At 42.5% G+C, this 17530-nt stretch overlaps 2 long non-coding RNA genes across 2 annotated transcripts in view; both read left to right on the forward strand.

Moving 5' to 3' along the window:
* Positions 1 to 17268, forward strand: part of LOC146517750 (uncharacterized) — a 75758-nt gene extending 58490 nt beyond the window's left edge. The window contains exon 2 of the long non-coding RNA XR_014874220.1: positions 16044 to 17268. This is a non-coding gene — a long non-coding RNA (uncharacterized LOC146517750). The remainder of the gene's footprint in view (positions 1 to 16043) is intronic.
* On the forward strand, positions 2618 to 5108 carry LOC146517751 (uncharacterized). The gene is made up of 2 exons (XR_014874216.1): positions 2618 to 4240; positions 4622 to 5108. It is a non-coding gene; the product is annotated as an uncharacterized LOC146517751 (long non-coding RNA).
* Positions 17269 to 17530: the final 262 nt, after the last annotated feature.

The following is a 17530-nucleotide window of genomic DNA, read 5'->3' on the forward strand; positions in this document are numbered from 1 at the left end:
GTTAGATATCAGCCCTGAAATGCACGTGTAGGAGCTTAAAACTGGTCCAAGTCAATCAGATCAAATTACTGAGAATTACAGTGAACATCAATCTGTTATGGTCTGAGCAATTTGGAAGCATCATTATGATAATGGTGAAAGATCTAGCTGTTGGTAGGAAATGATTTTGTTACTCTTATTAGCAAAGAGCTGCTCTAAGGGCAGTTTTCTGTCTGTGGCGCTCGTTCACTTTGCTCATGTATGAAAACACTGACATGTTTATTATATCATGTAATTCTTTCTTTATTCTTCATTATGTCCCTGTAAATGGTGAGGTGGCACAAACAGCTGTTCATAAACAAAAAGTAAATGAAAACAAATCCATTACCAATGAATGGCTGCAGAATTAAAGCACTTTTGAATCTGTTGATGATTCTTCTTCGATACAGCCTCTATTATGTAGTCTGCTTCTGCTGTGAATAGAAAATATCTTAAAAGGCTTAAGTGCAGAACAAGGTCACCACATTAGTTTTAGTGTCAGCACAGTGTCACGTCCTGCGTCTTTGACCCAATGTTTCAGTTTTCTTTTGGACTTGTTGTCTTTTATGTTATTGGATGTAGAAGTTAATGTTCTGTTTCCTGAGTATGTTACTTTCCAGTGCCTCTGAGTTTGTATTTCTGGTTCTTGATTTCTTGTCTGTTCATGTCTATATATCCCCAGACTCAATGTAGAGCCCACGTGTCTTAGTCAGTCTCATTGTGTGCTACTTCCTGTTTTATTTTGATTGTCACCTGTCTTGTGTGTATCCAGTCTTTAAATCTGACGTTTCCAAACTCCCTTTCAGGTCAAAGTCAAACGATCACTGCGGCATCACTCAGTTAATGTCATCCAGGGAAGGACGGATGTTGTTTTTCTTTGCTGTGTTCTAATGTGAAGTGTGTTTATTTATTTTTTGATATTGCATGTTTTGGTTGCATCTGTCAATTTGTCCTGGAGAGACTCCGCCCTTTTCCCGTTTTACTAATTCGACACACCTGAGAGGAAAGGAGGGAGTGGTAATTTACAGAGAGTGCTCAGTGACACATAAGACTGGTTGAGCTTGGCGTTAAGGATGGAGGAAGATACAGCGCCAGCGACCAAGGACGTGGAGCGAGAGGTTCGATTGCTGCAGCAACAGGAGGCCCGGTTACGCGTCTGCGGGAAATTAGAGGCGGCGGATGGGCCGGTGCCGATTGGCGGTTACAAAGAAACGGCGGGCAGAGTTGAGAGCTCTGCCCACCCGGGGTAAGTCTTATGACTCGTCCCCTTTAATGAATGATAGCTGCCTAAAAGAGTAGTGACTGCCGCTGCCTTCCTTTCTTTAGCGCACCAGGGCGCAGAACGCGGAGAGGAAGGCGAGGACGCCGCCGGGTTTCCCTTCTGCACCGCTTCACTGGATTTTTGATTCTTAGTGACTTTTATACCGTGGCGGACGCCACTGGACTTTTAATGTTGTGTTTTATTGATTTTTATTGTGTTGTCCCCTGGCCAGGGCTGGTTTAATTCATTTTACATTTTTAACCATTTAAATATAATAAATTATATTTTAATTATACAGTCTTTAATTCGTGTGCTTTCCCTTGGCTGCTCCACTGCTCTGTCCGTTTGGAGGAAGGTTTCCCTCCTTTAAAAACACTGTGAAAATAAAATCTCCTTCGCTGGGTTACATTAAAAACTGTCTAAAGTCTTTAAACTTTAATAAAATGATCAGCGTTGCTGCTTTACCAGGTGTAACAATTAAGTTTAACATCCAGGCATCCATGAAAACAGGATTTATGATGTTTAACAGAGTTAGTTAGCAGTAAGTTAGCTCGCTAGCTTCCACCTAAACATGATATAGCATGTTCTGACTGAGATTTCTGAAGCATTCAAATGTACAGCTCTGCTGTCACTTCCAACATAAATGAAGACAGAAAACTAAACAGCAGTGACGTTTGTAGGGTTACTGAAGTTGGGCTAGCTGCTATATAATGATGTGCTACGTGAGCGCTAGCTACACAGCTATGTTAGCATAGCATAAACACAGTGAAGCTGGAGGATGAACGCTAACTTCTTTAAAAGTTAACGTGAGGGTTCCCGATGGTTAGAGAAAAATGCAATCGCATGGCAGGATGCTGTAAACGGACCAAACTTCAGTCAGGAGAACAACTGAGATAATCCATCCACAATACGAGGTTAGTCATTAATATACTGCTGCTGGGCTGGGCTGTAGTTACATCGTAAGGGTTTAAAAACTGAGCTTTAAAATGAACAGTGGTGATAAAAACTGATGGAGGCCGACAGTGATCACTGACTGTTTTAGGGGCTTGTTCAGATTAAATAGAACAAGATACAAAACATTAAAACATGTTAACAACACAAACAGCCTTAATAAACACAGTAGTTTGGACCCAGAAGCAGGTTCATACGTCATTACTTAAAGACCGGATTATGTTCAGTTTGCTTCGTCAGTCTGATTCCATTCAGCTGTGTTTCCCCGACGTGTCCACACTGCCCTAATCTCCAGTGTGTGTGTATATATATGTATATGTATATATATATATGTGTGTGTGTGTGTGTGTGTATATGTATGTGTGTGTATATATATATGTATATATATATCGTCTCCCTCAATCCTCCGTCATCCCGTCCACTCGAGCTGTGTGTTCCTGCATTTCGGTGTCACAGCAGGCAAATTGTTTTCTTTTTCCTTTTTCTGTATTTTTGATTTTACACGCTACAGCAGTGACGCTGCCTCTCAGAGTTCACCTCTTATCCTCTGAGTCCTGCAGCTGTTTAGTTATTCACTGCACTCTGTGCAGGCCTGAACATTATCAAATCAGTTTCTTGGTTTATTTTGTACTTTAATGTTTATTAAATGTTTAACTGTGGGGAAAATGAAGTAGAAGTTAATGAGAATCTGAGCAAACCTTTAAAGAAATCTAATAACGCTGCAGTCTGAGTGTATGAGCATGTTCTACTGTATGGTGAGCTTTTTTAAAAACAAATTAAATGCACTGTCAGTGACATATGTTAATTAACCTTCCCTCATATTAATTGGAAGATCCAGTCAGCATTCATTTCTTTCAAAACATATTTGCTCTGGGAAATTAGTTCTATATAAAGATAATTATTAGAAGACATGGTTGTCAGGAGATGGTGACATACAGACATGTGATGTACAGTACCATGTCTCAGGCATTCGATGTAGAAGGAAAGTAGATAAAACAAGAAGCAGTACGAGGGGTGGAACAAAAGAGGCAGAGAGGAGGGTGAGATAAAGGACAAGAAGAAGAAAACTCTGGAGGCAAATGGAAACAGGGCGACTAAATAAAGAGAGTGAATGATTTAACATGACCAGAGGAGATAAATATGGAAACGTGAAATACATTAAGAGACAAAAGTGGCAGTAAAGGTAAAATTAAAAAGTATAAAAGGTCAGAGGAACAAAAAGTAAGCTGTGGTAGAGGAACATTTACAGCAGGACGTTATTGTAATTACTCTGATGTGGACGTCACCTTTTACATATAGACTACTCGAGCCAGTGACCCACCAGGTGCCTCCAAACAATCATGAGGATTTCAGCAGTTTCACAGGACCACAGTAAAGCATCCTGCTGCAGTCCACTTGCACATCTGCACCTGCACATCTGCACCTGCAAACAGAGCTTTAAAACCAGAACCTCGGTGACCTCGCAGTTCATCCGGCTCACGATCCATCACAGCAACGCAGTTTTCCTGTCACGGTCTGGCTACATATATAATAAAAAGAACTAAAGTCCTTTACGAAGTGAACAATCGCATGCAGAGAGAGCAGTAATTGGACTGCATGGCCATTAAAGACAATATAAGAAGACTGATTGCAGATTGACCATACTGCTAATGTTAGCATAATGGTTAAAGGCCCAGAGCACACTGTCCTAACATGGGAACCAACCAACAGGATGACCAGTAAGTCACCATCTAACAGGATACAGCTGGTGTGCAACGTGTGGGAATATTTCATGTAAATGTAACCCATGGTTATTTTATTGCCAATTGTATTCCATTTTTATTCTAATTTGAAGTGTTACTGTTTAAGTTCTGAGTTTTCCCATGTACCGTGAATGCACCATAGCGCGTGCGTGGTGACTTTCTTTCACTGCATCCGCCTGCACGGAGCTAGATGCGCAAAGCTGTGTGGAGATTCAGTCCTGTAACGTGTTGCGCTACGGAATTAATGTTTTCTTTGAAGAATATCCAGGTGAGTCTCACAGTTGCAGTTTAAGTTGTGATTCACAGTCCAGTTTCTGAGCATAAAACCAGTCAGGATGCTTGTCAGAAATGTGATGTTTGTCTTAGAACCTGCTAACGATTGCTTAGCCGCGTTAGCCTGTGGAAGGTATGCTAGCGTACCCACATGTGCTCCCTGGGCTAATGCGTTTATATGTGACGTTTTAGCTAACACACCACGGAGACACTTTTCATGCTTCATGATTTGCAGTGAAATGTATTTTTGTTGTTGATAAATTGTTATTGGCCAATAAGAACTGTATAGATGTGTGAGGGGGGAAAAAGGGATAACACTAGAGAAACTCATGTTTTATTTTACAAGTGAAGTGATTGCACTGCACGTTGTGTGCAGGCTGGTTTTTTTTATGTGGTAGAAATCTGCTGCAAGGACTGAGCGGTGCCGTCTAAGGACTGGATGCCACTGGAGGTGCCTAGACAGGACGTTCTCAATCTGAAGGCCACCTGTTCACTTGGAGGTGGTAGGATGCAACGATTTGCAAATTCTTTTTTGGATTAACGTTTTTTCTGAGATCTCAGGACGCTTTATGTTGTTACTTTTTCCTTTTTTGGGTCAGATCTGATTCCACTTAACACAAAAAAACCTGATGCATCAAAAAGCAAACCAGTGACTAAAGACAATTAACACTTACTAAGAACCCTGAATACTAAGTGCACTGAACTGAAATGGACAGCCTACCTAATACATTTATGGACACTTTAAGTGATATGTTGTACATTGTTGAGATTTACATGTTTGAGATTATTTAAATGTTTTGTTCATGTCTATGTTTTGGACCATTTAAATGTTGAATACACTCAAATCACTTTTCTTCCTTTAAGTTGTCAGTGTCTCATTCTGAGTGGAGGGATATTCCTTCTTTAAGTTGAGTTATCACTGCCAGTCTCCTTACGATCCTAACTGAACCCAAAGAGTAGATTCTCAAATATTGCTGTTTTCCTTGACTTTGTATGACAGATTACTGTGGATTCGACTGATTTTGGACTACTCAGTTAAAAAGGGTGACATAAACCTTTCTTCATCATTTGTAGTAAATGTACGTCAGAATCTGACGTTAATAACATGGAAAAAATATCAAAGAAGGAAGGAGGAGCTTTGCAGTTACTGTCCTAACCAAACACCCAGGCACACGATGGGGTGATACGTCCTCGATGCACTTCTGAGCAAGGCCATTTAATGCTTTCAAAGTGATGAGCAAAATTTTAAAATCAATAAGGAATTTAACGGGCGGCCTGTAGCAGAGTAATATGTTCATATTTCTTGGTGCCGGTTAAAATCTGGGCAGCAGCGCTCTGAGTCAGCCAGAGTCGCTGAAGTGAGGTCTGACTGATGCAGCTAACGGCGCTGCAGCAGCCACGCTGCGTTTTACCACTGGATGCAATGATCCACAGTCAAAGGTGTTTCGTAGGTGAGATTTCATCTGGACTTGGATCCCTGTAAGTTTTCAGGTGTTCCAGACATATTTAAATTTTGACCCAGAAAGAGGACTGACAATTTATTTCAGTTTGTCCAAAGAAAACAGCAGGTATACAGTCAGGATTTATTAGCTGGTGATGTTTCCACAGTATCCACTAATCCCCATGGAAGGGAAACCAAAACTTGAAACTTGTCTAGTCTGAATATTTTTAGCAAATATCGTGCTAATCCATCGAACGCGCGCTGAGATGTTAAAAAATAATGTGATATTTAAATGTATTTCCTATTGTGTTCATTCATAGATTCCACTGCTGCTCACTATAAGTCAATACTGTTAAAGCAGACAGGCAGACCCCCCAAAATGTAAATGTCAAGCTGTCTGGGGGAAATATTGGCTGAGTTGATGGAGAATATCGCTTCTGCAGTGTGTCCACTGGTGCCTGTAAAACATATTTGAATTTGAATTTATTAGAGTGAGAAGTGGAGAATGAGGCGAGATTGAAACAAATAGATTTGTAGATGTTGGCAAAATATTGGACAAATGAGCGATTCAGCCCTGCTGACATTCACAAGAGATGCAGAAATAGAGGTGGGAGCCAAAGATGAGCGAGAGCAGAAAAACACGATGCAAGCTCAATAATTCTTTGGTTGTGTGAACCCAGTTGTGCCCTCCAGCTTGTTGTTTCCCTTCTAGCCGGTCATTATATTAGCGTTGTTGTCTTTACATATTTAGCTTCCTGCACCTCTAGCAGGATATGAAAGGAAAAGTACAAACTAGCGATTCGTATTCCACAGAGGCTTTGCACAGAGGAGCCTTTTTGCACGGGGCTAACATCACCTGGAGGCGTCTGGCGGTGTGTGGAAATTGCAAAGATCTTCAGTGATTTAAATCCTCTGTGAATCTGGCACGGCCGCAACTGGTGAAGGATAAATTCCAGTGCAGATTGCCTGCTGTACTGAAGATTAAGCTCCCTTTACTGTCAGACTCAGTCTGCACAAGGAAAACTCAGTCATTGCAGCTGCAGTTTACCTCGAGGAAGTGATTCTTTCGCTCCATCTATTTACTATAAAGGAAAATAAATGGGGAAGTGCCAGAATCCCGACGAAAATCTTTGCTTTGCTGCACTTTTTTTTAAGAGTTCGAATGAAATCAAGATGCTTACGATCTGGGCCGATCTACGGGATTCTACGCTTTGAACGCCACGCGAGCGGAAACTACTTTTTCTTCCCATAAGTCGCTGAAAAGCAAAAGCAAATGTGTTCATGTTACAGAATTTAGGCACCAAACACCAAATATCTCTGCTCTTTGTAACAATGTTGTATTTCTCGTATAGGAACATGTGGAGATTAATATTTGGAACCAAATATTTCAAAGTAAAACTGTAGATCGTACAGATAAACAATTCAATTCAATTTTATTTATATAGCGCCAAATCACAACAAAAGTCGCCTCAAGGCGCTTCATAGATACAGAGAAAAACCCAACAACCATATGACCCCTTATGAGCAGCACTTTGGAGACAGTGGGAAGGAAAAACTCCCTTTTAACAGGAAGAAACCTCCAGCAGAACCAGGCTCAGGGAGGGGCGGGGCCATCTGCTGTGATTGGTTGATGTGAGAGAAGGCAGACAGGATAAAGACATGCTGTGGAAGAGAGACAGAGATTAATAACAGATATGATTCAACAGTCCCCCCATTTTTCCTGCTTCCTGTTACCTCGAGCCTGCCTCTTAATAATAATGATTGCATTTATAAAGCGCTTTTTGAGACCCTCAAAGCGCTTTACAATGCCACTATTCATTCACTCTCACATTCACACACTGGTGGAGGCAGCTACAGTTGTAGCCACAGCTGCCCTGGGACAGACTGACAGAGGCGAGGCTGCCATATCGCGCCATCGGCCCCTCTGGCCAACACCAGTAGGTGGTAGGTGAAGTGTCTTGCCCAAGGACACAACGACCGAGACTGTCTGAGCCGGAGCTCGAACCGGCAACCTTCCGATTACGAGACGAACTCCCAACTCTTGTCTCCTGCACGGCTCGGTTTTGGGGTTGTGTATTCTACAACAACACTGCAGCTTTCAGGGCTTTTTAACCACCAGCAGGAAATGACAAGAAAGCACCAGAGCTGCTGTAAGAGAGCTATTCCACTTCCTATTAATTCCATTGTACAAACTGGCAGCGACTCATGCAGGGCGCAGCAGGAAATCGTCCTCAATGAATGAGAGTGAGTGGAGCTAAACAGCTAAAATAATTATTTCTCCCTGCCTCCAAAAACCCCACTTTGTATTACAAAGGACTCTCATGTTCTTTAGTTTTTCTCACAGTGAAGCTGATTTTGACCATAAAACACAAGCATTTTGTTAGTGCGTGCTGATTGGTCGATTTACAGAACGCCTGCCAGGATGGCTCCAGTTTCCAAACGATGACTCCAGCAGTCGAGCAGAAGTAGAAGAAGCAGCTGGTTGTGGTGGTGATCAGGAGGCCGCTCAAATCCAAACGGTGGATGCTGTAAAGCGACTCGTGATGCTGTGACGTCGTTGATGCTCACAGCTGCCATAGAAACCTGTAAAACATCTCAAATGTCTCTATTAGCTCTGTCAGAAACAGCAAAACACAGAGTTGTATTCTTGTTCAGCGCGAGCTCGTTCTGGATGAGCTCGAGAGCGCCCCCTGTGGAACAGAGAGTGCTATTTCGTGAGTATTTAAAGACACCTTCATGCACTGAGGAGGATCAAATCGTTTGCCCTCCTGTGGGGCGAGACTCCCTCGTGCTTTGCCTCCATCGTCCAGTCTGACAGATCCAAGCAAAGCTGCTGAACGGGAGACAGGAAGTCACTGTGCAGCACATCCGTCCTCCCAACCAGAGATGGGCAGTAACGCGTTACTGTAATCCGATTACTTTTTTCAAGTAACGAGTAAAGTAAGGGATTACTATTGCAAAAACTGTAATTAGATTACCGTTACTTTCCCGTAGGAACGCTGCGTTACTGCGTTACTAAAACCGTGAGTTTTTTGCGAGAATGTCTCATGACAGTGACGTAAGCGAGTGCGACGTTCGTGACAACAGCTGTGTGCAGATCAACAATGGATCATATATCGAGTGCAGAGAGAGTATGAGCGTGCAGCGTTTAAAGCGTGGAAGTACTGACCTTACTTTGAGTTTGATTCCATAAAAAGTGACAAAAACATTAGTGTCCGTTGTGCGTGGGAAGAAAACTTCTTTTTACAGCGAAAACCCCTAAACTTCCGAGCAAGCACCGAGTAGCTACGACGTAATGGGAAACTCACAGAGAAACTCGCGGATTCTTCCACTGACCGCTGCACACCTGCACCAGGGTAACCCTCCGCCTACCCCACTCCTGCTTTACAGGTGAAAATAGAGCTACAGGACCGCTAGTCTTTGACTTTATTTATTTTCTGCTGTGTTTTACTTGCATCTATTTGAAAGACTGAGTGTAAACACACAAAATATTTTATTTTATGTGCTGGAATGTGCAGAAAATAGGTTTAAATGTTAAACTAATTTCTTCCAGTCAGAGAATGTTGCAGATAATTAAATGTTTGCTTGATGCATAAAGTTAAAAGATTAAAACTAATAAAACAAGTTTTAAAAAGAGACTTTTCCATTTGATTACATTTTGTATGATGATTATGCAGAAAAAGTAGAATTGGGCTGAAAGATCTATCACTTTATCACCTATTCAGGTTGTAAATCGTGTTTTTAAAAAGTAACTAAGTAACTAATTACTTTTGAAAATAAGTAATCAGTAAAGTAACGGGATTACTTTTTGGGGAAGTAATCAGTAATTAGTTACTGATTACTTTTTTCAAGTAACTTGACCAACACTGCTCCCAACAACAAGAATATTCAAAGTGGTTTGGTGTAATAGTGTGGTGATGTCAGGAGGGCTGAAAGGATCCAAGAACAGCTGCATGCAGCAAACAGTTTCTTTACTGTGTGCAACAACTGCACCGTGACCATCAACCTAATCAAGCTAATAAATCGTTGCTAACAATCATTTCATCGCCATCAACACGACCCAAAAGATGGAAGCTCTTCCCATCTTTCTTTCTTCTTCTACTCTTTTATTTAAGAGGTTTAAATTTCAGGCCCGGAGTTATTTTCTTCTGTGGAGCAATTAACCATGGAAGACAAGTGAAAAAGAAACTCCAAAATCTGCAGAGAAAATCTGCAGAAACTGAGAGCGAGGAGGAAGCAGGTGCAGACAGAGAGCCGACATTAAAACAGGAGAGAGAGTTACAGAGCCAGAGGATGTGTGGTGCAGCGATGGGCCAAAAGGAGGTGTCACACAGCCCTGCTGCTGATTAACTATTTACAACTTAAGATTAGAGACGGCATGAATTATTAACGTGGCACTTACTGCTGAGGTGGTAACAGAGGAAGGAAAGAGATGGAAAAGGATGCTCGCAGGGAAACGAGGACGAAGAGAGTAAAGCGATTCTTGGAGGGAAGGAATATGATTGTGGTTTAGTAGGAGTGGAAGCTAAAACAGTAAATTCATGGGGAGAAGAGAGGACGGGTCCAGTGGACCAGAGGAGAAAGAGAGCGATGGGAAAAGACAGAAGAGGGGGATGGAGGGAGTCTGGGGAGGGTTGACAGAAAGGAAATGATACAGGCTTAGAGCAGGAGAGGAGAGAAAAGCAGGGCAGGGATTGAGGCAAAAGACTCGCGGCTCACGGGAGACTCGGAGAGGACAAGACAGGTTTAGACAGGAATGACGACAGGGGAGTCTGGGTGATAGCAGACAGAATGACTCAAGTGCCAGAAATGCAGGCAGAGGAAAGAGAATCAGGGGGAGCAGGAAGTCCACGGGGAATAGCAAAAACAAGACAGTCCCAGCAGGTGCGATGGACACGACAGACCCACTAACTGCCTCCGAGAGGTGAAATCTCATCGCCCCAGCCTCATTTCAAATGAAAAGGTCACGTAACCTTTTCCTGTCAGTGAGGGAGATCTCCTCTCTCATTATCCTCGCTTCTTAAAGGAAATGTTTTTAAATTTGAGAATCTTCTCCGATTTCCTCTGTGCAGGTGAGCGTTCACCATGCATGAGTGAACATTAAAACACCAGCCTGTGGTTTAAATCAGCGCAGTTTGTTTCACTTGTTTAGCTTCTTCTGCTACACTTTGGTGTCTTTATCCTCCTCACAAAATCCCAGACTATCTCAGCTTTGGACCAGCTTTAGAACTTAACACTGCAGTCCTGTGGATGTATGCAGCTAATGCACTGATGGCATGTTGGAAACCAAAGACTAGGGATGGGTATCGTTTAGGTTTTATCCGATACCGGTGCCAAACCGGTACTTTTGAAACGGTGCTGGTGCTTAAAGAATGGAGAACACAAAACTGGTCCAAAAACCTCTCATGTTCAGCTGTTTTTTTGTAAAAAGATAACAATGTTAGTCTTTTCTGCAGCTATGGGGCATATATGGTATCACTCTTGGCTGGAAGCAGCTTAAACAATGGAAAAAACACAAACTTTGTCCAAAAACCTCTCATGTTTAACTGTTTTCCACTTTTTTTTGGTCATTTTAGCCTTTTTGTCCAGGGTGAAGGGAGTATCTGCCATCAAACAAGAAGACAGCTGCATGTAACTATGATGGTGTTTGCTAGTTCACCTTACATGCATTAATGTAATAACGTGGTTAGCCTACTCAACGTAAATTATACACGAACAACATTAAGCTACTCACGCAGAGAAGAACGGCTGCTGCTGCATCATCATCCTCATCATTTCTGCTACACTGGCAGGGCTAGGGGCCAGGACTCTCCTCTTCAGGTTTTTGGGGGATGTTGCTAACTCCGGGTCGATAACAGGCACCACACCCGCAGTAGATGTGCTCGGTGTGAGGTCTCGCAGCAAGCTATCAAATACGGCGCATTTCTCGGTTTTTAAAAAAACGCTATGCGTCGCCAGGTGTTTCATGACCGCTTCGCCTTGGGCATTTTTAATCTGTAGCTCTGCTCTGAAAGAACATACGTACCTGGACCCGCCTACTATCCTCGGAAACGTAAAATGATTGGCTAGAATCCAAAGTGTATCACAGCTCAGGGGAAATAAAGCACCGAAATGTGCGCTGCTTTTCGGCCTGGTTACTACCGTTTATGTCAGAACCGGTGCCATCATGGCACCAGATACCGGTACCCATCCCTACCAAAGACACACTATAACTGGTTAATTATTTGAGTTTTGTGCCCTTTTGTATTGTGTTCTAGTTCGTATAGTGTAGAGTTTAACCTTCAATTAGTTCTGTGTTTGTGTTTCTCTATTGAGTTTAGGTTCCTCGTCTGTGTCTCCCCCTCTCCCTGCTTTTCTTTCCACGCTCCATAGACTACAATGACCTGGATGAACCTTCACAGATATTATGTCATCATCAGTGTGAGTCTGTCGCGTCTCCCTCACAGTTATTGGTCCCAGTTGTGTCTTTGTGTCTCGTCTCCCCAGCTCGTCACGTGTCTCTCTTGCTCTCGTGTCCCCTCGACCCCTGTGTCGAGCTCGTGTTGTCACATCTACGTCTCACTGTGTTTCCTGTTTTATTTTGACAGTCTTGTGTTCGGTGTGTTTACTTTTGCTTTCCCTGTGTCAGCTGTGTTCCTCGTGTGTTTCCACTTCCCTCGTCTTCTGTGTATTTAAGTCCTCAGTCTCCGGTTGTTCCTCGTTCAGGTCGTCTGCTTTCCACATTCCAGGTATCCATGTTCCTCGTGTCCCGGGTTTTTTCATGTTTAGTTCTTGTTTACCCAGTTTAGGTTATTGTTTCAAGTCAAGTCATCTTTATTTATATAGCACATTTAAAAGACATCAAGTGTTGGCCAAAGTGCTGAACAGAGGGATAATATAATAAAAGAATTAAAATAGAAAGAAAACTTTTTTTTTTTTTTTAAAGAATTGTAAGACATGTAATATCAAAGAGATCCGAAAGCCTTGGAAAATAAGTAGGTCTTGAGATTCGATTTAAAGACTTCCAAGGATGAAGAGAATTTTATGAAGGGGGGGAGACTATTCCAGAGTCTCGGGGCGGCAATGGAGAAAGCTGTCACCTCTAGATTTGAGCTGGGAGCTGATAAAACCATCTGACTGGAGGAGCGCAGAGATCGAGTGGGTAAGTGCAGGCTAAGAAGATCTGAAATGTAACCTGGAGCCAAACCATGGAGGGCTTTAAAAACAAATAATAAAACCTTAAAATCGATTCTGTGTTTAACTGGTAGCCAATGTAGAGATGCGAGTACCGGGGTAATATTCTCTCTCTTTCTAGTACCCGTTCAAAATGTAGGTGTGACAGGCTTGAGTGACAAATGCCTAAATAGAGAGAGTTACAATAGTCAAGACGTGACGATATGAAAGTGTGATACCCACTAATGTGTGATCACATTTATGTGAATTAATTTAAGTAATTTCGCTTTCAATGTAAGTGATATTTCCATTTGGGAATGCCCTAAATAACTACTGTAATTTTAACAGGAAACTTGGTAACTACCCTGGGATATTTGTAGCGGACGCTCCATTTTTGTACCAGTAGGTGGCAGTGTGAGACCATGGTTTGGCCTGTTGTTAGCAGCCTGAAGCGCATGCTCCGCGCTGTTTTCTCATAATGGCGGAGTATTCAGGAAACGGCAAGCCACGTCTCTCTGTCTGATCATTTCTTTCCTGTTTACAGGTTCGTATCGTGCCCAAAATAGAATATAATAGCAATCACATCCATAAGATAGCATAGATTAACCATTACAGTTGGAAAGTGAAAGCGTACAACATTGTGTATTACAGTAAATTAGACTTTTGTAAGTATTTGTTTACGGTTTAGCAGCATGCTATGGTTAGCATGTTAGTTTGGGTCGCACACCTCCTATGCTCTGTGATGTTAGCGATCGGCTCCACCGTTATTCTGTATTGTTTTTAGTATCTTGTTTCCTGCCATAAAGTGTTTCCGTGAATTCAGTGCACATGTCAAGATGGTGCTGATTGCACCATTCTTTCAAACTATTTGAGATTTATAGATTTGTCCTGTTGAAATTCATTTTGAACCAAGTCTTACAAGAAAATTGGTCATGTTTATGGCATTGGAATGTGTTAATTCCCTTTAGTCTAGTTGGTAACAGTTGGTAACATATATGGAGAATGTGTGAGCTATGTTAAGAATAAGTAAATACACAGTTGTAATACTGTAAAAGTAATAAAAGTAGTGCATAATTGTGAATTTGAATAAATAATGGCGGAGTATTCAGGAAACGGCAAGCCACGTCTCTCTGTCTGATCATTTCTTTCCTGTTTACAGGACACATATATAGCTGTCTACAGGTGCTGCCACCCGGTACCTGTAACAAAAGCATGGATAACAGTTTCCAGGTCTTTAGATGACAGGATATTTTTGAGTTTAGAAATGCTCCTGAGTTGGGAAAAACTGCCACGAACAACTGAATTCATTTGCTTGTCCAGCTTGAGAGTGGAATCAAAAATGAAACCAAAATTTTTTACATGGGGATGTACATGAGCTGATAATGGGCCCAAATCATTTCTTATGAGACTAACAGAGTCCTGCTTACCAAAGATTATAATGTCGGTTTTTGTTTCGCGTCAGTTCACCTCGCCCTTGTTTCGCATTTTTTCATCAGCTATAATAAACAGCTCGCTTGTTATTAAAATCAAGTTACGTTCGACGCTTCGTTTTGTCTGCGTTTGCGTCCACTTCTCTCACTCCACACGGCCCACAGACCGTGACAGTAACATTTAAAAATGAGTAACGGCACATGATGCTGCACCTCTACACTGTCCTCTCACTGAACAGCTCCGTAGACCTCAGACTGATTCAAATGATTGCTGGGTGGATTTCTGTGGCTCTGTTTTCACCCACAAAGTTAGTTTCTGCAGAAATTCACCAAAAAGTGTCCAGCAGCCGCCTCGGCCTCCTGCTTTGTTTAACCAGGAAGTCCGGCAGCTGCGTTGGTGGCATTAAATAACGCGCAGCATCATAAAACATGATGAGAACAAATGAACCAAACGAGCTCGCAGACTGTGTGGTTTGAAGAGATGAAATGAAAGCTGCTGATGGTGCAGGAGAGAGCGAAGCATGGAGAGTGATGAATACTGCCAAACGCGTTTCAGCCGGGTGGTCGAGGACGCAACCATCACAGTCGGTAACGCCACCGAGCAGTTTTCAAACATCGCAGGCAGGTTTGTAGAATCTCAGATATGAAACAAAGTCTTTCAAATATTTCAAACAATCAGGTCACGTCAGTGCGAGTTAGGAAATTCACAGTTTTGATAAATCTGCCTGGTCAGCTTCCTCCCCACACGTTAAACCTCATTCAGACGTGGATCACGATAGATTCGTCGTCACTGGCGAACCCTCTGCCTTTACGGCGTCAGCCAGCCTTCGGCCGTTTCCCTGCAGTCTCTGCAGCGCAGCTCCCCGGTGTGTCGGCTTCCTCAGCACAGCTTTCACCAAGTCCCACAGCGTCAGCCTGCCACACACTTAGTGAATCAGCTGGAGAGCCACCCCAGCACCAGCAGGCATCTGAGCTCTCAGCTTGTCACCGAACTCTAAAGCAGATTTATTTGAAGTCAGCCAGTTTAGCCTCCGTTCTGCCATCTCGCAGCCTCCAATCATTAGACCAGTGTGTCTGAAACAGCCTCATAAATTACACTCGTTGGTCTTCATCTCTGAAGCCTGTGTTCATTTAAGCCATCTAAAGAAGCTCTTTGCGTTATTTCAAGGCATATACTCCACAGTCTTTTGTTCATCTTCTGTTTTATTTTGAAGCTTCGTTCGTCTCCTTGGTTTTACTTCCTTCCTTTTCTCTTTTCCCTCCCTCACTGATTGACTTCGCCTGTGTCTTATTATATTGTGTATATTGAATCTGCAAACTCTCCCTCAGACTTTCAGTCTAATCTTCCTCCTGGTCAGTTTTGTGTTTGGTGTTTCGGTTAATCTATTGTTGACTCCTTTGGTGTGCTGATGCTTTCAGTCCTGTGGTGGGTTCTCTCACAAGAACTGCAGCCATGTGCAAATAACTGTTTCCAGCATGTGATGCATGCTCGTGAGTGTACCCACTGACATGTGCCGATTTTTTTCGTCTTTGATAAATGATTTTAGGGAGTACGGAGCCCCGCAGGGGACATGGGAGAAAAAAAATTAAGACGGACTTTTGCGAGATCTCGCAAAACGTTTGCGAGATCTCGCAAAACGTTTGCGAGATCTCGCAAAACGTTTGCGAGATCTCGCAAAACGTTTTAGCCGCATTCTTCGGACGCTGGCTCAAAGCCGACCGGGAGGTCGAGGCAAGATGTGCCAGGAAAGCGGTGTTCCTCCCGGCTGTAGTAGGTCTCGACCTCCCGTTAGTTCGAAGCTAACGGGAGGTCTCAACCTCCCGTTAGCTTCGAGCTAATGGGAAGAATGTGGCTAAAACTTTTGCGAGATCCCGAGATCCCGATCTCGCAAAACTTTTGCGAGATCTCGCAAACGTTTTAGCCGCATTCTTCGGACGCTGGCTCAAAGCCGACCGGGAGGTCGAGGCACTAGTGATGGGATTTCCAGCTCTTTTTAGAGAGCCGGCTCTTTCGGCTCCGAACCGGCTCTTCAGGTTGTTTTGTTGCTTTAATTAATTTATTATTAACAATAATATTAAATTATGCACAAAAGGAATTACTAACGTAAAAAAAAGTGGTTTTATTTATATATGTTTATATATAAATATATGCGGTGGCCCCTAGAGACAAAACACGTACAAACTCCAAAACACATTTCTAGCATGAACTGAACTTCCAAAGCAGAGCTACTAGATCACTTAAATTACACAATTGAAAGCATATGTGTATTGTTTGTGTATTTATACACAAGCACTCATATATATTCAAATAATTTTAAAAAAATGTTCATTTACCTGTTACCACCACACACCAAATCCGGTCGTTGGTACTTTCTGGCTTGTGTAGCCACCAGGTAACAAAAGCTCAACACTGCGCCCAGCATCCTGGAGCACTTCTGTTGTCTTTTGTACGTGTTTTGAGTTTTTACGTGCTTCGGAGTTTGTACGTGTTTTTACATGTTTTGGAGTTTTTACGTGCTTTGTCTCTAGGGGCCACCGTAAATATACTTTTATTTATTCACTCCACATAAAATGTAATAAATAAATCATATAATACAAAAATCAACTATTCACATTTCAACTTTTAACTATTTAAATTTTCAGCTTTTTCCTTTTACAAATTTAAAGTGAAACAACACAAAACACTGCAAACACAACACAATTAAATATAAATTAAAATATGAAAGCAAAAAGAAGATGCATATTCTCTGTCATATGGACCTGCATGAATAAACTTTCTGAATCCTTTATCATCTGTAACTGAAAATAGTTGTGGATGATTACTATACCTTTCTAATGTGACCTTGTTGTCCCTGGCTCTTTCTCTCTCTCTCTCCCTCCTGCTCTGTTCCTGTGCTACTGAGTGTAACTACCGCCCCTCCCCCCTCTGCCCAGCGTAAAGCACAAGGCTCACGTGCGGAGTGAAGCAGAAAAAAAGTGCGAGAGAGAGACTGAGAGAAAGGGGGGAAAAAAACAAACAAAAAAACACGTGACTGCTCGCGATAAGGAGCCGGCTCGCATCGTTCACGTCAAAGACCCGGCTCTAAGAGCCATTTCGTTCGCGAACGACCCATGACTACGAGGCACGATGTTTCGGGAAAGCGGTGTTCCTCCCAGCTGTAGTAGGTCTCGACCTATGTGGCTAAAACTTTTGCGAGATCTCGCAAAAGTCCGTCTTAATGTTTTTTTTCTCCCATGTCCCCTGCGGGGCTCCGTAAGGGAG

This window comes from Neolamprologus multifasciatus, chromosome 5 (assembly GCF_963576455.1).
Source record: "Neolamprologus multifasciatus chromosome 5, fNeoMul1.2, whole genome shotgun sequence".
Taxonomy (NCBI): domain Eukaryota; kingdom Metazoa; phylum Chordata; class Actinopteri; order Cichliformes; family Cichlidae; genus Neolamprologus; species Neolamprologus multifasciatus.